General features: G+C 49.4%; 1 protein-coding gene across 1 annotated transcript in view; it reads left to right on the forward strand.

Moving 5' to 3' along the window:
• LOC146805080 (histone H2A, embryonic-like) overlaps positions 1-26,260 on the forward strand; it is a 77,957-nt gene that overhangs the window by 19,866 nt on the left and 31,831 nt on the right. The gene's annotated exons all lie outside the window — the stretch shown is intronic.

The raw sequence follows: 26,260 nt of genomic DNA on the forward strand, positions 1-26,260 counted from the left end.
CCACGAACTGCGGGGAGAGCGATCCGGGGGGCATGAGCTCCTTCATCCAGGTCTCCGGGTCCCGCCCCTCTGCTCCTTCAGGAAGATTGACTACGCGCACGTTATTCCGGCATGATCAACCCTCCGCGCCGTCTACCTTGTCCTCCAGGGTGCAAACCCGATCCAACAGATCTTGAAGTGCGGAGGAGCAATTCTGGGATCTGGGCTGAAGGTCTGCCAGTGCGGTCTCCGCATCACGCACTCGGTCTGAGAGTTTGTGTTGGTCGGCCCAGAGAAGTGTAAAGTCTGAGGAAATAGTTTCCATACAGCCCTCCAAGGATGTGCGGGTCAGGTCCAGGGCGCTGCCGATGCGCTCCACCGCCGCCAGCACAGAATCTAGTTTGGTGGCATGGTCAGACGGGCTCATCTCTGCCGTTACCCCGGAGGTCGTGAGCGATGCCCCAGACCGGCCCCCAGGGGATGCATCGCGAGAGGGGTTGTTGCGCAAACGGCCCATGACGATCTGCTGAGCGCTCCTCATAGGCAGCAAGGTTGGGTTGGCAAGTGTCCGTGATTCCTCCCACACAGAGGCCTCGTCCGCGACAAGGAGCGGACCCTACACAGCGCAGCTGCACCTTAAAAAAACAATGCGCACCCTTGTGCGATCAGAGGGCCCAGGCCTCCTCCAGACGATTAGTCTCCCCTTCACAGCGTTCTCTGCCGAGGAGCCCGCAAGTCAGTCCAAGGTAGAGTGGGCGCGTCCGCTGGGTGATGTCCCGGTCAATAGACAGGATAGCGGGAGAAGCGTGATGGCCCCCAGCCCGCTCCCCATCCGAGAGATGGGGTCCCACCTCCCGGCATCCCACCGTTAGTTGCTGCTACCAACACTCCGTCAGCCGTCGCGCCAGAAGGCTAGGCTCCGAAGAAAGCCACTGCTGGTATAGTAGACAACGATCACAGCAGTTGGAGGGGTGACACTGTGTGCCAATTGTAGGTTCAGGGACGGCAGGGTAAAAACCCGACCACTTCTCCAGAGCCACGGCGCGCGCGGCCACTCAGTCCCAGCCCCGTGCAGACGAGGGTCCCTGGGCCTGACCGACCCCGGTGGACCCCCACCCCACAAGGGCTCTGCAACTCCAGGAACCTTGTAGGGGCCGCAGCACGTGCCCAGGTAGTGGGGTCTCCTCCCAGCAAATGGTCTCCGCAGGAGCCCTAGGCCCGACCAGCCCCCGTGGCCCTCACCGGTTACCCGGCTCGCTGGAGCAGCCACTTTGCTATCAGGCAGGGGGCCCCCCTAGGCCCGACCGACCTCCATGGTCCCCCACTGCCACCAGCAGGCACCCCCAATGTTCCCTGCAGGTCCACCTCAATGGCGCATGCTACACCCAGCAGCTCCAGCGCGGTCCGCGCCAACCGACACGCCATAAGGCCAGGTCCCGTCACAAGAAGTGCAGTCACTCAGTTCCAGCGACATGCAGGTGAGGGCCCCTAGGCCCGACCGACCCTCGTGGACCCCCACCTCACACAGGCGCCGCAATGCCAAGAGACCTGCAGGGGCCGCAGCACGCACCCTGGCAGTGGGATGTCCCCCCGCTAGGAGCCTCCACAGGAGCCCTAGGCCCGGCCGGCCCTCGTGACTCGCCCCAGCTGTCTGGCCCGCAGCAGCAGTCGCGTTGTGAGCAGGTAGGGGGCTCACTAGGCCCGACGGACCCCCGTGGTCCCCCACCGCGGCCGCCACCAGCAGGCACCCCAAGCACCCCTTGCAGGCCTACCTTTGTGGTGCAGACCGCACTCCAGCGCTGCACCGACAGTCTCCGCCGCCTCAGTCCGCCTCGCCGGGTCCGGGCCTCTCCAGTGAGCCGCCCTCCAGTCCCCGCTGCCACCGGACCGCAGAGAGCACGAGGCGCCCCCCGCAGTCCGCGGCACTACTAGAGCAGGGGCTAGCGGCGTCGGGCAGCATCAGGATTACCGCGGCAGCAGAGTCGCCCCGTACAGGCAGCAGCGCGGCCACATTACCAGGCCCAGAGTTCGTCAGCGCGGCAGGCCGCAATGCTCAAGATCGCCGCGGAGTGGGTTTAGGGCTCAGGCAGTTCTTCCCCGGCAGCACTGGTTCGGCTCGCCATGGCAGACGTGCACTGGGGCCAAGTCGAGCCCTTCAGGAGTCAGATGCCCAGGATAACCAGGGGATGCGGTACGGAGCGTTAGAAAGGCGCGTCCGCCATATTTGGCCAAGAAGTAGAAAGTATCTTTGTAACAAATTACCATTTACCCATGTGTGCACAGTTTACCCTGTGTAGATCAAAGTGCATCTGCAGTGTTTCAGGCCCTCCAGGAGAAATTATTAGTTAATTACTGGTGATCAACCAGGCTGCACTCTGGCTAGGGTGGAAACTTTGAGAGTACACTGATCACATTCACATTGGATCTAATTTTGAGTTGCTCTGGTCTCCTAGGCTTATCTCATTCTGTGGAAAATTTGTAGATGGATCATTTTATCTGAATGATACAGACACACTGGCCACCGTGTAGGCCGATAAGGAGCTAACGATGAGCCAGCATGTTGCCACCTTTGTGCATCCCTACAGCTGTCAGAAAAACAGTACAATGTAGTTTACTCCTGATGCACTGTGCACATTTATTTGGCAAACTCAATTAGTGGCTGCACTCAAGCAGATGGACCTTTCGATCTGATTCAGGCTTTCATAACAGTCAATACAATTACATAATGTGAAGCACATTCGACCCCACAAAGATAACAGACAGAATTAGATTTGTAAATCATGAATGTTTTATCAAAAGATTAGCTAAGTTACAGCTTCAAATCAGAAAATGTATTGGAAGTCAATAGCCAATATATGAATGTTTTAGTTAATATAACACAAAGCAATTCGAAATCATAAATGTAAAGACAAACTATTACAAACTTGTCTCAAAATAAACCAAAACAGACCATATCCTGTGAAGTGAAATCCCTGTTTAGCAAAGGTAGAGAAATGTTATAATGTTTGGGGAGAAGTCAAGCAGAAGAGGGAATGTCTCTGAAAAGAAACATATATAAATCAAATAAACTTAATTTAGCAAGAGGGGAAGGCATATGTCCTTAAGTCAAACAAACTCCTTCGGGCATAAGACAAATATCTGCTCTAAAGGAAAAGCACAGCTGAAAGACTTTATTCAATTAAAAAAAATCCACACATAATCTCAAAGAACAACACATTCTTCTCTGCATGAAAAATAAGAAAAATAAGTATTACACATTTTAAATGTTGCTTCAGTTTGTTGACAAAAAATAAGTCTCCATATTTTACAAGCAAGGAAATCAATTAACTTGTGCCCTTTTAAAAATGTATGCCTAAATTAGCTAGAATCAGTTTAGATGTGAAAATTGTGCAATACAATACACTTGCATGTGACATGCTTTTGTTAATATATATGTGCACAAAACCATTATTAATGAAATATATCTTTCACCTCTTATGGCAGGTTCTAGAGGAGCATCAGACTACCAGTGTGTATCAGTATTGGTGTCACTGATGACAATAGTGGACCTGAGGCATAGACTCCTAAGAGAAACAAATCAAGGTATGACCACTGAGTCATGTAACAAAACTCCAGTCAGGAAGCTGAATTCTTCTCTACAGCTTCAGACATAAGGAAATAGCAAATGATGGGATCACTTGGATTCGGATTCCCCCTACCCGCCACACACACTAGTACAATATTTATGAGACTTCCTGGTTTACAAACACTGTAGGGAGATTGGACACAGGAATATCAAACTTCTTCAGAGAAATGTCCTCTTGTTACTGGACAAGTGACTCAGTTCTTCAAGCCAAAATTCCAGGAAGAGACCAGATGATAGTTTCTGAGATCGATGTGCTCCGGCCCACAGAAGACCACATAATCTGAGTTAGACTCCATCTTTAAACAACAGGCATCTGAGTGAGACTCAGCAATGGAAGTTTGGCAAGTGTTCCATGGTGACTTATAAGCAACACCAGCAATTCCAGCTCTGGCTCTATGGAGGCAATCTGTACACTATGCTATGCTATGGGATTTGTAGAGCACATGGCGACCCACAAGCAACCCAGTGCTAATTGGAAGAGTATGCACAGCAAAACAGAGATGGGCAAGATCAAGCATATGAAAGGTCAAGGCTGAAAGAGCCATGTTTCAATATCTTTGCGAAAGTACACTAGCTAAACTGATATTACCTCATCTGCTGACGCATGAGATACAGTCAGGCATGTGATCCCCCAAATCATGTTTTGTCCCTGAGATGCCCAAACTTTGTAGTCTAAAAGCAGAAGTGTACACCTTCGAGGAATTGAGAAAGAGTGCCTAAGTCCCACATTAGCATGGTGCATAAAAGTGGACTGTACTTAAGGTGAAATAAGGCACCAACTGGCCTTACGCACTGGAGGGGGAGATGCTTTTGTCGCAAAGTAGATGGCCATCCACCTAGAAGTGTCAGACTGTTGTTTCTAGGCCGTTCTCTTTGTTCAGCTATGTGTCCAGTCTTGTACAGTATTGTCACACAGTCATTCTTCAGAGGTGATGAAGAATTTTGACAGGAAAGAGTAATGATCTCTGATGTCAGAGGTTCTTAGGGTCTGCCACAGCCAGATCCATCTTCCGTCACCTTGCTCACAATTCTCATGGCTCCTACCAGAACTTGGGAACTCCCTATATCTAGTATCTATTTTGCCTCCTAACACTGGGAAGGCCAGTGTGATGAGGACAGGGGCAGAGGCCTCCCACTAGATCTCACGCTTAGCTGTAGCCCAGGCAGTTTGGAAATCAGTCCACACATGGGAGTTTGGCCATTGCTTCAGGAGAGTTCTGGTTGCCATCAGTGCAGCATAGACTCAGTGGTTACCACAGTATCCCCAAGGCAGGCAGGATGGCTTATTTCTTGAGAGCCTGATTTGGGAGAGGTGTACGACTAGGTCAATTTTATTCCTCACCCAGGAAAAAATAGTGATCGATCAATACTGATTGTTACATCATGCCAGGTGGTCACCTTAAATTATGACCGGAACACTTCACCCAGGGAGAGGAAGCTCCCTGCAGTGGCTACCAACTTTACGGGAAGGGAAAGGCAGTCACTCAGACTAGATGATACAAAGAGCCTTGCAGCCAGAGGTCCTATCCCAATTTCTGTTCATTGAAGCAGAGGGGATAGTGTGCTACTGAGTCACTCTCCTCTATGCCTGGTGTCCTGCCTAATGCTGCAGATACAGAACCCTGAGTTGTGCAAAGGTCAAACTAGACCTTCCATCATGTGCTGTTAGATGACTGCACCACTGCAGCAAAGAAAATGAACGCCTACTAATTTCAGACATCCAGCATGCGTGGCTGTACATGCTTCCCAGCCCCTGATGCATATGATCCTAGAGTTTAAGAGACCTCCAATTTCTTTCTGCTCACCAAAATAATCTAGAGGGAACCCCTTATGCTCTCAACCATGGGAGCTAAGGCCATCTATTATAGGGGAATTTGCAGCACCAAGAGACTACTTAACTGATGGCTTCAGTGTGAACAATATTTAGAGGGTTTCTAAATAAACAGATTATTTTGCTGCATTACCCTTGCTCTTGGATTCCCACCTACTGCTGGAATCTGACGTTAAGGCCTCCATTTCAAACTTGTGATTGCCAGCTTGCCTTTTCCTCCCTCTCACACCCCCAATCCACTCCTCCATCAATAACTAGGGTGGGTCTCGGCCACTTTGCCGACTTTACCTTTCGGACTTAAGTAAACTCAATCAATCAGTACATTTGTAAAGCGCACTACTCACACATGAGGGTCTCAAGGCGCTGGGGGGGAGGGGTGCTGATACTGTTCGAATAGCCAGGTCTTAAGAAGCCTCCTGAAGGTTAGTAGGTCCTGGGTCTGCCGTAGGAGGATGGGGAGGGTGTTCCAGGTCTTGGCGGTGAGGTGGGAGAACGATCTGCTGCCGGTGGTCGCTCTTCGGATGCAGGGGACGGTGGCGAGGGTGAGGTTGGTGGAGCGGAGCTGTCGGTTCGGGTGTAGAAGGTGAGTCGCCTGTTGAGGTATGCCGGTCCGGTGTTGTGGAGTGCCTTGTGTGCATGGGTGAGGAGCTTGAAGGTGATCCTCTTGTTGACTGGAAGCCAGTGCAGGTCTCTCAGGTGTGGTGTGATGTGGCTGTGATGCGGGATGTCGAGGATCAGGCGAGCAGAGGTATTCTGTATGCGTTGTAGTCGTTTCAGGAGTTTGGCCGAGGCTCCTGCGTAGAGGGTGTTTCTGTAGTCTAGCCTGCTGCTGACGAGGACCTGGGTGACCATTCTTCTTGTTTCGGTGGGGATACAGCTGTCGATCTTGCGGACCATGTGGAGGGTGTTGAAGCAGGAAGACGAGACGGCGTTGACTTGCTTGGTCATGGAGAGTGTTGAGTCGAGGATAAACCCCTGGTTGCGTGCGTGGTTGGTGGGTGTTGGTGCTGCTCCCAGTGCGGACGGCCACCAGGAGTCGTACCAGGCTGAGGGGGTGGAGCCGTGGATGAGGACCTCTGTCTTGTCCGAGTTCAGTTTCAGACAGCTGTTCTTCATCCACTCGGTGACCGCTTTCATTCCTTCCTGGAGGTTGGTTTTGGCGGTGAGGGGGTCCTTGGTGAGGGAGAGGATCAGCTGGGTGTCATCGACGTAGGAGATGATGTTGAGGTCGTGCAGTCGGTTGACGTGAGCGAGCGGTGCCATGTAGACGTTGAACAGTGTCGGGCTGAGGGATGATCCTTGGGGTACGCCGCAGATGATCTTGGAGGTTTCAGAGCGGAAAGAGGGGAGGCGGATGCTCTAGGTTCTGCCGGAGAGGAAGGAGGTGGTCCATTCCAGGGCCTTGTCTTGGATCCCTGCATTATGGAGGCATGTGCCTAGGGTGCAGTGGCAGACAGTGTCGAAGGCGGCTGATAGGTCCAGGAGAATGAGGGCCGCGGTTTCGCCGTTGTCCAGCAGGGCCGTGATGTCATCGGTGGCGGCGATGAGGGTGGTCTCGGTACTGTGGATGCTGCGGAACCCGGACTGGGATAGGTCCAGGATGTTGTTCTCCTCGAGGTAGCAGGTCAGCTGTCTGTTGACGGTCTTCTCGATGACCTTCCCCGGGAACGGGAGCAGGGAGATGGGCCGGAAGTTCTTGAGGTCCCTCAGATCAGCCTTGGGTTTCTTCAGTAAGGCGTTGATCTCGGCATGCTTCCAGCTCTCCGGGAAGGTCGCGGTCTCGAAGGAGATGTTGATGGCCTTGCGGAGGTGGGGTGCGATGGTGGCGCTAGCTTTGTTGAAGATGTGGTGTGGGCATGGGTCTGACGGAGAGCCGGAGTGGATGGTGTTCATGATTTTGATGGTGTCGTTGTCGTTTTTGTTGGTCCAGGTGAGTAGGGGATTGATGCGGGTGGTGGCCGCGGGGTCTGAGGTGTCGGTGGTTGCGGTGGTCAGGTTGTTGATGCTGTTGTGGATGTCTGCGATCTTGCGATGGAAGAAGGTGGCGTGGGAGTCGCACAGGTCTTGTGATGGTGGGATGTCGTTGGGGTTGGAGCTGGGGTTGGAGAGTTCCTTCACGATGTTGTAGAGCTCTTTGCTGTTGTGCGCGTTGTTGTTGAGTCGGTCCTCGAAGGAGGCCCTTTTGGGGGATCTGATGAGGTAATGGTGTCTGTGGATGGTGTCTTGTGGGCTGCGTAGATGTCAGGTGTCTGTTCGCGATGCCATTTCTTCTCTAGTGTACGGCAGGTTTGCTTGGAGGCCTGGAGGTCTGCGGTGAACCAGCTGGCTTTCTTGTTGGTGTGTCTGTTGGAGGGTTTTGTGATTGGGGCGAGAGTGTTGGCGCAGTTGTCGATCCAACGTGTGAGGTTGCGGGCATTGGTGTCGGCATCGGTGGGGTCGGCGGGTGGGCTTCTGGCGAGGGTGGTGTTTAGATGGTCTTCAGTGATTTTGCTCCAGCTGCGGCGTGGGATCTGTTGAGTGTGGTGGTGCGTGGTGGGTTTCCGGAAGGTGAAGTTGATGCAGCGATGGTCGGTCCAGTGGAGTTCGGTGGTGTAGCTGAAGGTGACGTAGGGGCTTACGGAGAAGATGGGATCAAGCGTGTGGCTGGTGGAGTGGATGGGCGTTGTGACGAGCTGTGTGAGTCCGAGGTTGGCGAGGTTGTCAATCAGGGTGGTGGAGTTGGTGTCGTTGTTGTTCTCGAGGTGGAAATCAGGTCTCCGAGGAGGATGTCGTCTGTGGAGGCAAGGGTGTGTGTGCTGATGAAGTTGGCAATGGAGTCGCTGAACTGAGGTCGGGGTCCGGGGGGTCTGTAGATGAGAGTTCCTCTGAGGGTGGTGTGGGATCGGTGTGGATCTGGAAGTGCAGGTATTCGGCGGTGCTGAGGGTGTCGTTGGTGCTGGTCAAGACCCTGAGTTCTTGTGGATGATGGCGATTCCACCTCCTACTCCGTTGGTGCGGTCCCTGCGGGTGATTTTGTAGCCGTCCGGGATGGCTATGGCGATGTCGGGCGCCGAGGAGTGGTCAGGTTGTTGAAGCTGTAGTAAGGAGAAGTAAAAGAAACTTTTGTGAGTGTACCAAATCTGTCATGAACACCCAGGGCATCTGGTGTGCTCCAACAGGCCAATGCATTTAAGTATTATTATTTTTTTTTATTGTATTAGATTTTCACAAAGGTACATTGAGAGGGTGAAGAAAGGCCTTATTTTCATACATATATGTTATTATTTTCATACATATATGTTATAGTCTCAATCCAAAGTGAGAAGAGGGGAAAAAAAGAAGAAGAACGAAATGCAAAAGAGAAAAAATAAAACTAAAAGGCCAAAGAGAGGAGAAAGAGTCATCTTGAGTCGTACTTATATAAATATATATGTATAAGAGGGGTCAGACAAAGCGGTCCCATATGCAGTCTAGTTTTGGTAACGACCGTATGCCTCTGACTTTAGCCAATGCACGTTCGCTCTCATATATATCTTTCATGACGACCCATCACTCGGGGAAGGACGGGGTGTTTGGCGAGATCCATGCTCTTGCGATGCAGAGATGAGCGGCAACTAAGGCAATAGAAAAGAACGATCCCAACCCTCGGTCAGCATTCTCTTTAAGAGCTAACATAATCTCCTTATTAGTAGGGTAAAAATCCTGGCCTAGACGGCGACCAATAAATTGTATTATTTTCCCCCCAGAAAGCTTCAAGCATGGGGCAGGTGCAGAGCATATGGACAATGTTAGCTGCAACCAATCCGCATTTTGAGCACTGTGTCCTATCTTCCCCGTCCCCCCATCTCCTGTGCCATTTGTGCCCATTTCCCAATCCTTTCAGGAGTGTAATACAGCATATAAATAGTTCGAAATTTCCAGAGGAGCCACCCTTAACTGCTACATTACAGGCCCTCTTTACGTTAGCTGGGGGCCGCCGATTGGTATCCCATATATATAGGGCGTTAAGAGTGGACCTTGCCGCAGATCCGCTCCCAGTGCAGGCTAGATGGGATAGACTACTAGAAGAGCCCCTGATGGATTCGGAGTGGGGTAAAGTGCACGAATGGGTCAGACAAATTAGCTCTAATGTGAGATTCAAGCTTACCCAATTTAATATTGTTCATCAAATATACTTGACCCTGCACACATTACATAGAATCTATCCAGATCACTCCGCTCAGTGCTCCAAGTGTGGTTCCAATGATGACCAGTTCTTCCATATGACCTGGGACTGCCCGATCCTGAAATTATTCTGGGAAGCGATCTTAGAACAATTACAACAGGTGACGGGGTGGTCAATACCATATTCTATTAGACAGGTAATTTTGGGACTTATTCCATGGCCCAAGGGTAAGAAGCTTACAAGGAGGTTTTTACAGCTGGGACTGGTGCTGGCCAAAAGGAGGACTGCAATTAGCTGGATGGGCTTGCAGCCTCCCACAATAGAAAACTGGGCTAAAGACTTAAAGGAATGGGCCACAGCGGAACTGATCCGCATGAGACGTGTCCGTAGGGATGAAGCATTGGAGGATGATGCGAGGGCATGGCAGGCTATGATCTTTGACATCCCCCTTGGAGAGAATCCCCTTTCACAAGCTGCTGAGGGTATGCAGTCGGATGGAGATGGGTCAGTGGAAGGGTCAAGACTAGAGACTACTTCGAGTTTGTAAATCTACTGATAAGCCCCGGAGGGTGGTACTAACTATTCTGTAACACATGATGCAGGGAGGTGTTTCCCGTGGTGACCAAGGGAGGGAGGGGGGGTTGTTTACAGTTGCGTTACTTAGAGATGTTCTTTCACAAAGTGTTTCTATATCTGAATATTGTATGGAGTGGACAGCACTGAATATCAGCTGAACTCAGGTCCTTAACAGATGGTAATATACTATTGTTTTAATCTGTGTATCAGGATACAAAGAACATATATGATATGTAACTGCTGCGACTGCTATACTGAAATATTGTATGGAGGGAAACTCAATAAAAAAATTAATGTAAAAAAAGCTTGATTCCATTTGACAGCTAACCGTTGGCTATCATCACTCCTGTATTGACAGAGTTGTGAGTACATTGTACTAATTTGTGATTTCTGTTTCAGATTTAGCAAGCATGTCAGTACATCATGAGAGAGTGTGATATTTGTGTTGGTTGTCGTCTTAAAAAGTAGTACCTTAGTTGTAGGTATATAAAAAAGGATTGTTGCAGGAGGTTGTGGGCTGATTGTGAGGACGCAAAAGTACGAAAGCCATCAGAATCATAGAGCTGACCTAGCCGTTCAATCCCACGGTTCGCCCACTGCCGAGCAGTAGAGTCCTGAAATACTTCCGGGAGGATAGGGTTATTGTAAACCTGGAAATGAGAGTGTTGCGCTTGATCTTTAAAGGACAGTGATCAGTAATCCAGAATTTCATGCCATATACGTGCCATGTCCCTAACAGTCTTGAATCGGACTCTTTTGTAGTAGTTTGGATCATTGATCCTATAGAGAAACATATTGCTGTCCGCACATAGTGCAAGGAAATAGCAGAAGTGTGGTTTCTTGTCAGTTAGAAGACTTTAGAGGCGCCCCGTAAATGCCACCCAAAAGTATAATTTAAAATCAGGGAGTTGGAGTCCTCCTTGCTTGAAGCGGAACTTAAGAAGTCGAATCGCGCTGCTTGCTTGCTTATATCACCATATAAAGCTATTTATTGCACCTTCCAGTTTTTTAAAGAAGAAGTTGAGGGCGCGTAGAGGGATAGCTCGAAACAGGTATAGAAACTTAGGCAAAATAGTCATTTTAATGATGTTACATCTGCCAATTAAAATTATCGAAAGTTTGTTCCATTTCTTTAAGCTTTCGATGACCGGTTGCAGCAATGGCTCATAGTTAAGTTTCCATACCTGTGCAACAAGAGGAGAAATGCATAACCCCCGATAAGTTGTGGTAGTACAGCCACCCATTATAGGTGCAGCCGGATCTAAATTATGAAGCACTTGAGTTTTGTGAGGGTTCAGTTTATACCCTGAAAAACTGCCAAAATATTCAGCCTCCTGTATTGAGACTAGCGCCGTTGCCGGATCAGAAGAGTAGACTACAATGTCGCCGGTTTAGGCGATAATCTTACATTACGGCCATGTAGGAGAATAGGATCTGCACTTATGTTGCCCCCACTTTTTTTCTGATGTATACACTGGTTTCTGGCTATAGTCTGGCTGGGTCCCTGCTGATCAGGGCCCCAGCCTCTCTGTTCTCTCTAAACAACCTGAAGTGCATATTAGATGCACTAGTGATTGGATACTGTGGTACCTTATGAGCCCCTAGTATATGGTACCTTAGGTACCAAGGGCATAGGTACTTCACAGGCCTACCAGGGGCTGAAGCATGTATTATGCCACCCCTGGGAAGCAGACTAAATCTGACACCACAGGCCTGCTACTGCAGCCTGGGTGAGGTAGTGTTAGCACTCCTCACAGAGATATAGGTTCCCTATATCTCACCATAAACACACATATAAACCTATCAGTCACCCCTAAGGAAGGCCCTATCAATCCTGAGGGTAGGGTGCTTGGTTTACATGTGAGGGGGTGCCTCTACCTGAGCAAGGCCCCTCTGCAGCCCTCTGAGTCTATTCTCTGTGGCTGTTTGTGGATGCGGTTAAACCATATACTCTTAAGTGCATTATAACCTCGAGGTAAATGCTAACTCTGGGACGACTGAATCAAAACATGTCGTGTTTGGTGTCAAATGCTTTGGAATCATACCCCCACACCAGTAACTGGTGTGGGAGTATGATCCCACCCTTCTATAGGGGTAGACATGTACCGACTGTGGAAACACTGTAGATTCCTGAAAGAGCCCTGGCATCACAAAATGGATGCCACCAGCACAGACACTGGGCTTCCCTCCTGCTGCTGACCGAAACTCGCAGTGGAGGAGGCCCAACAATATGCATCCTATCACAGGGAGGTGTCACCACCTTCCAGACAGGATTTAGTGTATTGGGGCTGGGTGGGTGCACTCCTAGAGTGCTTTGAAGTCCTGCACTGGGGGAGCAGTAGGCTCCTCTGTGCATATGCCAGCTCAAACCGGTTCAGGGGCTACCTGCCCCTGCTCTGGCGCGAAACTGGACAAAGTGAAGTGGATGTAACCCCCCACTCCCCTGACCCTCCCATAGGAGTGGTCATAGAGCTAGTCCCTCCCTTTCTTTTAGTATAAGTTAGGGAACCCTTGCCATTGCAAGATAGATATCCCTGGACGACGCTGTACAAAAAGAATCCTGGACATTCGACGTTCCACTACCTTTGGAAGACTGAAGAATCTCACTTGGAATCAAAGAGTGACACCCCTGCTTGGCAGGCACCAAAACTTTGAATCAATGGTTGCAAACTTTCCCGCTCCCACTGGAGGCCGAAGTCCCTGCAGCTCTGGAAGTAGATTTCCTGACTTCTCGACGGCCATTGTGAGTCCCCAGCAGAGCTGAGATGAGTGGACCCCACGAGTGACGAGGAACAGCAATACCCAGGTACCATGCACTATTATCAAGTGCGATCCCTTCACAATGTTCTATGAACTTGTGCATTGGACCACGTATGGTCCAAGCCTCCAGCAGGATTTTCACTGAAAATCAGAGGCCTATCTTGTCCCAAGTGACCGTGGGCTCTTGTGAAGCGAATCCTCATGAAGCATCTTTGCAATCCCTTGCCAGCTGGCTTGTGAGTCCCCTGAAGACTTTCTCATCAAACCAAAGGACTCCCCTGGTTGCTCCAGGCCTACCCTGACTTACCCTTGCTGGGTGAGTCCCTCAGACCTTGCTGGTCTGCACCGCTGACTTTCTTCACTTTCCACAAGACTTGCTGTTGCCAAGGCTTGTTGGCTCCAATCCAGTTGCCAACACCTCAGTAAGCTGCAGACTTTGTGGGATAATCCGAATCCGGCTCCTGGTTGTCATCGATGCCTCCTGGACCTCGTGGCTGAAGAGTCAAGACACCCGTGAAACACCTGAAATCAACCGACTACCGTGGGCATCCATCTTCCTGGCCCCGGGTCACTGGCAAGTGACTGTGAACACTGTCCCTTCTGCTTTCAGGTCTTCCTTCTTCTGAATCCAGTCTTGGATTCCACCGGACACTTTTCCAGTCTTCACAAGCAGCAAATCTTCTTCGGCTTCCATTGAAAACGACGCCGCGACCCGACACCAAAAGACACCTATGCACCGGCTTCCCTGGGTGAGGTAACTCGTGCACTCCGGTGCTCCTGTGTGTGTTGGCCCTCGAAGTACTTACCTTGTAAGTGGCTTGCTTGCAGACTCTCCCGAAGTACCACAGAACTTTAAAAATCCAACCGCGACTTGCTCCATTGAAATCAATAGGGAACCCGCGGCTGTGTTCTCACACTGCACGCGTCTCCCGTGGGTCCTTTACTTACCTGCCTTGGGTGGCTTAGTGGGGCTCCAGCGATTCTAAAGGCCCTAGGCCTTGTCCCCTTGCAAGTCGACATTCCTAAAGCTCTTTTTTAGTATATGGTCTGGTACGCCCCTAGGGCCCCAGCCATATTTGTGCTTAACTTATTGTGAAACGTTGATGTTTGCATATGTTCCTGACTTCTAATCCCATAAAGAGATTAGTAGAGTGTGTCTAGTAATAAATACATATATATTTGATATATATACCTGTGTGGTGTCCTTTCATTTGGAAATTCAAGAGATTATAAGGTAAAAGAAGCTGCTTTACATTCCTCAGAGACTTAGCCTGAAGGCTGCTCTCCACAGCTACCACTAGGATAGCTTTCTTTACAAGGTTGTCTGAAACCTATCTACCATAAGAGTCGAATTGGACTGGTGCAAGGTGGCCACTATAACTAGTGACCAGCATATGCCAGGCCAACTTCTCACATTGGTGGGCAGCGTGTGGGATTACAGCTTGCCATTGTTTTACCAGAAAATCTCTATTTGAATTACTAACTGAAAACCACTAAAGGTACTCAAGGTACAGATAAAGTCAAGCTTAGTATCAATAACTTCTACTGAATTTAGAGCTGTTTGTGAAGGGATAGCACACCCTTGCTACAGCTCAAGCTAGGATCAGTAGGCCACAAACTAGTGTAGGTAGTACAACACTGCACAACACTAAAATGCCCTCAAAGGGTGGAGCCAGTGGGTCCACTCAGCTTCAGTATAAGAACATGACCTTCTTTGACTTGAAGGCCATGTGTGTTGCAAGGCACCTGAAGCTAGGACAGAGTCCCTCCACACTAGGCCTGATAGATCTGCTGACAGCAGATGATCTGAGCGTGGCTCTAGGAGCTAACAGATCTGAATCAGTGAGTGGGTCAATTACAGTCTCTGGATCAGATGATGAAAATCAAGATGACCTGGACTCTATGGTTGAAGGGCCAGATCCAAAAGGATCTGAACAGGACAGAGGAATTCTCCCTAAGAGGGCTGACAGGGTGAAAGAGAGGCCTAGGTCCATTTCTAGGGAAACTGACCACTCCTATCACTCTGGCAGAGAATCTGTCCAACAGAGGAGCTCATATTTTAATAGAAGAGAGACCTCCACTGAAAGAATGTACACACTGCTGCAGTATGAGGAAACAAGTGTTGCCCTTAAGGCCAAGCAGTTGGCATTAGACAAAAAAGTCTTTGAGCTCCAGAGAGCTTCTAGAAGAGAGGGTTTAGATACCCCTGGTGGCAGCAACAGTGTCCCTGGAGTCAGAGATTACATTCCAGACCATAGGAACCTGTCCAAGGTTGTTCCTCCCTACCAGAGTGGGGATGATATCAACAAATGGATAACTGCTATGGAGAGGGCCTGTAAAGTACAGCAGGTCCCCCAGAAACAGTGGGCAGCAATCTTGTGGCTCTCCTTTTCTGATAAAGGTAGAGACAGGCCCCTCACTGTTAGAGAAGAGAATGCTGATGATTATGAAGTCCTGAAGAGTGCACTGATAGATGGGTTTGGCTTAACCACTGAACAGTACAGGTTGAAGTTCAGAGACACCCAGAAAGCACAGACTCAGGACTGGACTGACTTTGTTGATTGTGCAACCAAGGCTCTGGAGGGTTGGCTGGTTGGTAGTAGAGTCACTAATTTTAAGGGATTGTATAATCTTATGATGAGAGAACAGATCCTTAATAATTGCCAAAACCAGTTGTTGCATCAATACTTGGTGGACTCTGATCTGACCTCTCCCCAAGAATTGGGAATGAAGGCAGACAAGTGGGTCAGAACCAGGGTGAGGCAGAAAACCCAGAACCAAGGGGGTAACACTAAGAAGCAGGATTCTAAGGGCTCTGAGAAAGGTGGGGATAAGTCAAAAGACCAGAAGTCTTCACAAGGGCTCCAAAAATCTGCATCTGGTGGGGATTCACAGTCCAACAAAGGGAAAGGCCAAAAGAAGCCCTGGTGCAAATTCTGTAAACAGAAAGGGCACTGGACTTCTGATTGTACCAAGTCCAAAGACCAAACCACCACCACTCCTGCCTCTAAGGTAACTGTTCCTCCTAGTCCAGCCTTAGGTGGAGGTGGTGATCAGAATAAGGGTGTAGTAGGTTTGACCCTGGGTTCTGAAGTGGACTCTGGCCTAGTCAGAGTACCCACTCAGGCATTGCTGATTTGTGATGGAGACATTGATATGTCATCTCTAGTGAGCCCCAGTAATCTGGGCAAATACAAACAGCAGCCTGTAATAAATGGCAAACAGGCTTTGGCATTCAGGGACACAGGTGCTAGTGTCACCATGGTGGCAGAGGATCTTGTGGACCCTGGGCAGATCATCCTGGGTGAAATGTACCAGGTTACCAATGCAAGCAATGTCAGGACCAACCATACTCTGGCAGTTGTGAATTTCCCCTGGGGAGGGGTAACTGGCCTCAAGAAAGTAGTAGTCGGTGCAGACCTCCCTGTCGAATGTCTATTGGGCAATGATCTAGAGACTTCAGCCTGGTCTGAAGTAGAGTTATGGACTCATACTGAGATGTTGGGCATCCCTGTAGAGGTATTTACTGTGACCAGGTCACAGGCCAAAATGCATAAAGCTGAACCAGCTCTGGATCCTGAAACTATGGACCAGATGCTACCCAAGAGGAGGAGCACTAGGGTTAAGGCAGTGCATTCCCCTCTGTCTCTGATCTCAGATTCCCCTCCTGAGGGAGGAGAAGCAGATCCTAAAGAAGGAACTGCCCCAGAGGGACTTGAGCCTGATCAGGTTGAGTTCTTGGGGGCAGGGGGACCTTCCAGGGAAGATCTGAGTAAGGAGCAACAGTGCTGCCCCTCTCTTGAACCCTTCAGACAGCAGGCTGCTGCTGAGGCTGCTGGGAGTGCTGGTGGGTCCCATAAAGTTTATTGGGATGAGGGACTCCTATATTCTGAGGGTAGAGATCCTACCCCTGGAGCCACCAGGAGGTTGGTAATACCTCAGAAGTTTAGGGGGTTCCTCTTGACCCTAGCACATGACATCCTTTAGCAGGACACTTGGGCCAAAACAAGACCTGGGACAGGCTTGTTCCACATTTTCATTGGCCACACATGTCAGAGGACACAAAGGAGTTGTGTCACTCCTGTGTCACTTGCCAAGCCAGTGGCAAGTCAGGTGGCACAACAAAGGCCCCCCTGATACCACTACCTGTGGTGGGGGTGCCCTTTGAAAGTGTAGGGATTGACATTGTTGGTCTCCTTGACCCTCCAACAGCATCTGGGCACAGGTTTATCCTGGTGGTAGTGGATCACATGCCACCAGGTACCCACAAGCAGTTCCCCTGAGGACCACCACAGCCCCTGTGGTGGCAAGAGCCCTCATTGGAGTCTTCTCCAGAGTGGGTTTCCCAAAGGAGGTTATATCTGACAGAGGTACCAACTTCATGTCAGGGTATCTAAAAGCAATGTGGAAGGAGTGTGCTGTCAACTACAAATTCACTACTCCCTATCAGCCACAATGCAATGGGTTAGTTGAAAGGTTCAACAAAACCCTATAGGGTTGGCTACAGCCCTTTTGAACTTCTGTTTGGGCATCCTGTAAGAGGTCCATTAAGTTTGGTGAAGGAGGGATGGGAGTTACCTCTCAAACCTCCCAAACAGGATGTGATGGACTATGCACTTGGTCTCCTCTCCAGGATGGCTGAATACATGAAGAAGGCAACTAAAAATCTGGAGGCAAGCCAAGAACTACAAAAAACTTGGCATGTCCAAAAGGCTGTGCTGACTGTATACCAGCCAGGACAGAAAGTGTGGGTGTTGGAGCCAGTGGCCCCAGCAGCTCTCCAAGACAAGTGGAGTGTCCCCCATATAATTGTTGAGCAAAAGGGAGAAGTCACCTACTTGGTGAAGCTGGGAACTCCCAGGAGCCCACTTAGGGTGCTCCATGTCAACAGATTGAAACCATATGTTGACAGGGCTGACATGGGCTTGATCATGGCAACTGATGAGGACCAGGAGGAGGAGAGTGACCCTCTCCCTGACCTGCTCTCACAGAACCCTGATGATGGGTCAGTAGATGGTGTTGCTTTGGCAAGCAGCCTCACTGATCATCAGCAAACTGAATACAGACAAGTTTTGCAACAGTTTAGACATATGTTTAGCCTGACCCCTAGTCAGACTTCCTGGTGCACCCATGAGGTGGACACTGGGGACAGTCTGCCTGTCAAGAGTAAAATCTACAGGCAACCTGACCCTGTCAGGGACTGTATCAGGACTGCAGTCCAGAAAATGTTGGAGTTAGGTGTAATTGAGCCTTCAGATAGCCCTTGGGCTAGCCCAGTAGTCCTAGTACCCAAGCCTCATACCCAGGGTGGTTAGAAAGAAATGAGGTTTTGTGTAGACTACAGAGGCCTCAATGCAGTCACCAGGACTGATGCCTACCCAATTCCCAGGGAAGATGAACTGATAGATACTTTGGCCTCTGCCAAGTATCTTAGTACATTTGACCTATCAGCTGGCTACTGGCAAATCAAGTTAGCTGATGATGCCAAGGCCAAAACAGCATTTTCACCCCCTGGTGGGCACTACCACTTTGTGGTGATGCCCTTTGGTTTGAAGAATGCAGCTGCCACTTTTCAGAGGTTGGTGAACAAAGTTCTGACAGGTATGGAAACATATTGCTCAGCTTATCTAGATGATATTGCTGTCTTTAGTTCCACCTGGCAGGATCACCTGGTCCACCTCGGAAATGTTTTGGAGGCCCTGCAAAAAGCAGGCCTCACTATCAAGGCCACTAAGTGCCAGATAGGGCAGAGTCAGGTTGTGTACCTGGGCCACCTTGTAGGTGGAGGCCAGGTTCAACCTTTACAGAGCAAAATCCAAAGCATCATGGAATGGGTAGCTCCATTCACCCAGACACAGGTGAGAGCCTTTTTGGGCCTGACTGGGTACTATAGGAGGTTTGTTAAGGGATATGGATCTATAGTTACCCCCTTAAATTATCTTACCTCAAAGAAAATGCCAAAAAAGGTTCAGTGGACAGCTAGCTGTCAAAAGGCATTTGAAGACCTAAAGCAGGCCATGTGCACTGCCCCATCTTACAGAGTCCAGACTACACCAAAAAAGTTCATTGTCCAAACAGATGCTTCTGAGCTGAGTGTGGGAGCTGTACTGTCTCAACTGAATGATGAAGGTCAAGACAAGCCAATAGCTTGTATAAGCAGAAGGCTGACCCCTAGAGAGAAACGTTGGTCAGCTATAGAGAGGCAGGCCTTTGTAGTGGTGTCGGCCCTGAAGAAGCTGAGGCCATACTTGTTTGGCACTCACTTCATAGTTCAGACTGACCACAAGCCCCTCCTATGGATCAAACAGATGAAAGGTGAAAACCCTAAACTTTTAAGGTGGTCCATTACCCTACAGGGGATGGACTATACAGTGGAACATAGACCTGGGACCCAACATGCCAATACAGATGGACTCTCAAGGTATTTCCACTTAGAACACGAAGACTCAACTGGTCAAGGTTAGTTTAGTGTCCCTGCGTTTGGGGGGGGGGTTGTGTAGGAGAGTAGGATCTGCACTTATGTTGCCCCAACTTTTTTTCTGATGTATACACTGGTTTCTGGCTATAGTCTGGCTGGGTCCCTGCTAATCAGGGCCCCAGCCTCTCTGTTCTCTCTAAACAACCTGAAGTGCATATTAGATGCACTAGTGATTGGATACTGCGGTACCTTATGAGCCCCTAGTATATGGTACCTTAGGTACCAAGGGCATAGGTACTTCACAGGCCTACCAGGGGCTGAAGCATGTATTATGCCATTCCTGGGAAGCAGACTAAATCTGACAACACAGGCCTGCTACTGCAGCCTGGGTGAGGTAGTGTTAGCACTCCTCACTGAGATATAGGTTTCCTATATCTCACCATACACACACATATAAACCTATCAGTCACCCCTAAGGCAGGCCCTATCAATCCTGAGGGCAGGGTGCTTGGTTTACATGTGAGGGGGTGCCTCTGCCTGAGCAGAGCCCCTCTGCAGCCCTCAGAGTCTATTCTCTGTGGCTGTTTGTGGATGCGGTTAAACCATATACTCTTAAGAGCATTATAACCTCGCGGTAAATGCTATCTCTGCATCAAAACATGTCGTGTTTGGTGTCAAATGCTTTGGAATCATACCCCTACACCAGTAACTGGTGTGGGAGTATGATCCCACTCTTCTAGAGGGGTAGACATGTACCCACTGTGGAAACACGGTAGATTCCTGAAAAAGCCCTGGCATCACAAAATGGAAGCCACCAGCACAGACACTGGGCTGCCCCCCTGCTGCTGACCTAAACTCTCAGTGGAAGAGGCCCAACAATAGGCATCCTGTCACAGGGAGGTGTCACCACCTTCCAGACAGGATTTAGTGTATTGGGGCTGGGTGGGTGCACTCCTAGAGTGCTTTGAAGTCCTGCACTGGGGGAGCAGTAGGCTCCTCTGTGCATATGCCAGCTCAAACCGGTTCAGGGGCTACCTGCCCCTGCTCTGGCGCGAAACTGAACAAAGGGAAGTGGATGTAACCACCCACTCCCCTGACCCTCCCATAGGAGTGGTCATAGAGCTAGTCCCTCCCTTTCCTTTAGTATAAGTTAGGGAACCCTTGCCATTGCAAGTTAGATATCCCTGGACGACGCTCTAAAAGAAGAATCCTGGACCTTCGATGTTCCACTACAGTTGGAAGACTGAAGAATCTCCCTTGGAGTCAAGGAGTGACTCCCCTGCTTGGCAGGCACCAAAACTTTGAATCAACAGTCGCAAACTTTCCCGCTCCCGCTAGAGTCCGAAGTCCCTGCAGCCCCGGAAGTAGATTTCCTGACTTCCCAACAGCCATTGTGAGTCCCCAGCAGAGCTGAGGTGAGTGGACCCCACGAGTGATGAGGAACAGCAATACCCTGGGACCGTGCACTATTATCAAGTGCAATCCCTTCACGACATTCTACGAACGTGTGCATTGGACCACGTGTGGTCCAAGCCTCCAGCAGGATTTTCACTCAAAAGCAGAGGCCTACCTCATCCCGAGTAACCGTGGGCTCTTGTGAAGCGAATCCTCATGAGGAGTCTTTGTGATCCCTTGCCGGCTGGCTTGTGGGTCCCCCGAAGACTTTCTCATCAAACCAAAGGGCTCCCCTTGTTGCTCCAAGCCTGCCCTGACTTACCCTTGCTGGGTGAGTCCCTCAGACCTTGCTGGTCTGCACCGCTGACTTTCTTCACTTTCCATGAGACTTGCTGTTGCCAAAGCTTGTTGGCTCCAATCTGGTTGCCGACACCTTAGTAAGATGCAAACTTCATAGGACACTCCGAATCCAGCTCCTGGTCATCGTCGACACCTCCTGGACCTCGTGGTTGAACAGTCAAGACACCCATGAAACACCTGAAATCACCCGACTACCGTGGGCATTCATCTTCCTGGCCCCAGGTCACTGGCAAGTGACTGTGAACACTGTCCCTTCTGCTTTCAGGTCTTCCTTCTTCTGAATCCAGTCTTGGATTCCACTGGACACTTCTCCAGTCTTCACAAGCAGCAAATCTTCTTCGGCTTCCATTGAAAACGACGCCGTGACCCGACACCAAAAGACACATATGCACCCGGCTTCCGTGGGTGAGGTAACTCGCGCACTCCGCTGCTCCTGTGTGTGTTGGCCCTCGAAGTACTTACCTTGTAAGTGGCTTTCTTGCAGACTCTCCCGAAGTACCCTAGAACTTTAAAAATCCAACCGCGACTTGCTCCATTGAAATCAATGGGGAACCCGCGGCTGTGTTCTCACACTGCACGCGTCTCCTGTGGGTCCTTTACTTACCTGCCTTGGGTGGATTAGTGAGGCCCCAGCGATTCTAAAGGCCCTAGGCTTTGTCCCCTTGCAAGTCGACATTCCTAAACCTCCTTTTTAGTATATGTTCTGGTACGCCCCTAGGGCCCCAGCCATATTTGTGCTTAACTTATTGTGAAATGTTGATGTTTGCATATGTTCCCGACTTCTAATCTCATAAAGAGATTAGTAGAGTGTGTCTAGTAATAAATACATATATATTTGATATATATACCTGTGTGGTGTCCTTTCATTTGGTAATTCAAGAGATTATAAGGTAAAACAAGCTGCTTTACATTCCTCAGAGACTTAGCCTGAAGGCTCCTCTCCACAGCTACCACTAGTATAGCTTTCTTTACAAGGTTGTCTTAAACCTATCTACCATAAGAGTCGAATTGGACTGGTGCAAGGTGGCCACTATAACTAGTGACCAGCATATGCCAGGCCAACTTCTCACAGGCCAGAACACTTCACCCAGGGATAGGAAGCTCTCTGCAGTGGTTACCAACTTTTTGGGAAGAGAAAGGCAGTCACTCACAGGGCCGGCTATAGCGCTGGTAACGCCCGGAGCGACAATCATTTTTGGCGCCCCCGCACCCTATGACCGCCTCCTCGGATTCTCTCACTACCACCAGACAAAAGTGCCCCTCGTCTCTCCAATCATAAGCTATTGTTAAACACAGCACCGGCCCTGAGGTTGCACTCTCCTAAAGCCGGCCCTGGTCACACAGGCAAGATGATACAGTGAATCCTGCAGCCAGACGTTCTATCCCATTTTCTGTTCATTGAAGTAGAGGGGAGAGTGTGCTACTGAGTCACTCTTCTCTATGCCTGGTGTCCTGCCTAATGCTGCAGATACAGAACCCTGAGTTGTGCAAAGGTCAAACTAGACCTTCCATCTTCTGCTGTTAGATGACTGCACCCCTGCAGCAAAGAAAATGAACGCCTGCTAATTTCAGACATCCAGCAAGCATGGCTGTACATGCTTCCCAGCCCCTGGTGCATATGATCAAAGATTTAGAGAGACTTCCAATTTCTTTCTGTTCACCAAAATAATCCAGAGGGAACCCCTTATGCTCTAAATCATGGGAGCTAAGGCCATCCATTTTAGGGGACTTTGCGGCACCAAGAGAATACTTAACTGATGGCTTTAGTGTGAACAATATTTAGAGGGTTGCTAACTATACAGATTATTTTGCTGCATTACCCCTGCTCTCGGATTCCCACCTACTGCTGGAATCTGAGGTTAAGGCCTCCATTTCAAATCTGTGATTGCCAGCTTGCCTTTTCCTTCCTCTCACCCCCCCAATCCCCTGCCGCCATAATTAGCTGGGGTGCGGCTAGGCCACTGTGTTGCCTCTACCTTTCTGACTTAAGCCAAAGAAACTTTTTGTCAGTGTTCCAAATCTGCCATCAACACCCAGAGCGGTACAAAAGGGGGGGGGGGGTGGTGATGGACGGAGCATCAGAATCAATCAAACACTCACACCCAGTCAACAGATCTGGGTTTGATCCATCACCGTTCTTTAGCCCACTCTGCCACCCCAGTTCAGACATGGCCATATGCAAATCAGTCTGACCCTGTGCCTCATGGGAACAGTCCAGCCCGAACTGCCAAGCCATGCCTTCCCTGGACCGGAAACAAGCTTCCTAGGACCAGTTTCTGGCATTTCACCCGTCTTCAGCCAGGCTTGCTTGAATCCAGTGGCAAAGTGAGCAAGGGACTCACGTTTGAGCATACCCTGCCAACTTATGGCGAACAAAGTGGTACAAAAGGGGGTGGTGATGGACGGAGCATCAGAATTAATCAATCACTCACACCCAGTCAACAGATCTGGGTTTGATCCATCACCGTTCTTTAGCCCACTCTGCCACCCCAGTTCAGACATGGCCATATGCAAATCAGTCTGACCCTGTGCCTCATGGGAACAGTCCAGCCCGAACTGCCAAGCCATGCCTTCCCTGGACCGGAAACAAGCTTCCTAGGACCGGTTTCTGGCATTTCAGCCGTCTTCAGCCAGGCTTGCTTGAATCCAGTGGCAAAGTGAGCAAGGGACTCACGTCTGAGCATACCCTGCCAACTTATGGCGAACAAAGCGGTACAAAAGGGGGTGGTGATGGACGGAGCATCAGAATCAATCAAACACTCACACCCAGTCAACAGATCTGGGTTTGATCAATCACCGTTCTTTAGCCCACTCTGCCACCCCAGTTCAGACATGGCCATATGCAAATCAGTCTGACCCTGTGCCTCATGGGAACAGTCCAGCCCGAACTGCCAAGCCATGCCTTCCCTGGACCGGAAACAAGCTTCCTAGGACCGGTTTCTGGCATTTCAGCCGTCTTCAGCCAGGCTTGCTTGAATCCAGTGGCAAAGTGAGCAAGGGACTCACGTCTGAGCATACCCTGCCAACTTATGGCGAACAAAGCGGTACAAAAGGGGGTGGTGATGGACGGAGCATCAGATTCAATCAAACACTCACACCCAGTCAACACCCAGGGCATCTGGTGTGCTCCAACAGGCCAATGCAGTTAAGGACTATTTACATTTAGGGGGTAACCAGACCTTTTTGGTCGCATTGCAACAGTGCACATAATTCATATATCTTTGCCAACTTACATTTTCCTTGCCCAAGACACATGACGTAGCGATGCTTATTTATATATGTGTGCTCAGAGTGTCTCTTTGGAGAAAAACATGAGTGTGATAAGTACTGTTTATGGTGTAGTGCGTTTATGGCCAACATTTCTCCAGTTGTTTCCCACAAGTGTCAGACCCAGAACACAATCCACCTTAAAACCACACTTTTTGGTGCCTTGAAGAGAGTCATCCTCACTTCCCACCTAGCCACTGTAACAGCGTGAAACCTTGGACATGCGCCTCTGTGGGAATGTATGTTGATCCCTGTTCCTACCCTACTCTATTATACAGGTCAACTCCGACCTGGCTGTACCAGTCACAGCCTTTGAGGGCAGCAAGCTGAGACTCCTGGCGCTCACCCGCTCTTCTGCCAAGAGCTAAAAACCATGCTTCCTTGGCAACTTTGGAACTTCAGTATGTCCACTTACATGTTCTTATTCAGAGAAAACACCTGCCAGAATGCCCCCTTCCTGGTCCTCCATAAGAACTGCTCTCTTACAGGAGACTGCCAGTACCACCAGGGCCTTTCCCTTCCTACACAGCATCCTGCTGTAGTTTTTGTGACTGGCAGTCCTTGGGGTCAAGTTCTTTTGGTCACCAGGCCTGGCTTCCTCTTACCTCTCTCCAGTGACATGCTTGCCCTCACATGGAGTGTGATTCTAAGCCGATGATATAGTCTTACCCAGCAAACCAGTCAATTCATTTGTGAACAAGGCTGAGTTGGCTCAAGATGCATGTGGAGCACTCTTTAAAACCAGGGGATGCTCAGAACAGTCTAGTGTTTACAATTTGTGGTTGACCCGTTCAGTCTCCCTCAGTAGTTTGATACATTGACTCACATGCCCCAAATGTGGCTGAGATAACTCTACACTGGCAAAGACAGTGAGTCCTTACACTGGCTTTAATGGCAAATGAATTGGGCACTTCTTGAACCCCATCCAACACTCTATACCCCACAAGCCCAAGCAAACACCAGAAAGGTACTTCATCTTTACAACACCTCCAAAATCTGCTCCTTCATATATTTACCGCAAAGGATCACCTCATGCAAGCCATAGTCTCATCCAGGTTACTCTACCGCTCCTCTATCTTCCTCAATGCTCCAGAACCATAAGAATCATCTTTCCCACGAAAAAACGTGAGCACATTTCATCCTATCGTGCTGAACTAAAATAAAGTCATTTTATTTGGTCGTCAAATCCCAGAATGCACTGTAAAACTTAAGTGACAATTTTAACATAATTGTAAATTGGACCCCAGTCATGATTGTGGTCTTCAGTAAAAAAACAGTTTTTTCAGTCCGCAGCACTAAGCATGCTGGAACATGTAGTTTTTCTTGCCTCACAAGTATCAGAACACAAGACCAAGTGCGCATAGTGCTGGTGGCTGAAAAACAAGCAGGCTGATATTCATATATAACCTGGAGCTAGTGGAGATTCCTGTTGTATTCTCAGAATATGCTATTTTCAAATAGGAAACCGAGTGATCAAGCGATCTTCAGTGGATTGTCACTTTTTGCATTTCTAGTGAGCTCTAAACATTCCTAGTTTCATTTGTGCATGGCTCATCCAGTCCAGGTGTCTTTCGTTGCATATTAGGATTTTAAGCTTTGTTTTATCAGGTATAAAACCGCAACTATCAATCCCAGAACTCAAATAAACTTACTGGGCTGCATGAGATACAAACACATGGAACTGCGAAACTTGAGAGCTCTGTACTTGGCTGACATAATTAGGGGGACACAGCTGTTCCAGTTCTGGGTTTTGATGTAGTGCATCAGTGGATTCTGGGAGTCGTAGTCTTTGTTCATTTTTATTCAGCCAAGTGTATCAACACACCTAATAAAATGTAAAAACAAATCCAGGAATGGTCAATTGGTGTCACGCACGGATCCATCTGGTCACCCTAGAAATAATTA

This window comes from Triturus cristatus, chromosome 8 (genome assembly GCF_964204655.1).
Source record: "Triturus cristatus chromosome 8, aTriCri1.1, whole genome shotgun sequence".
NCBI classification, from domain to species: Eukaryota; Metazoa; Chordata; class Amphibia; order Caudata; family Salamandridae; genus Triturus; species Triturus cristatus.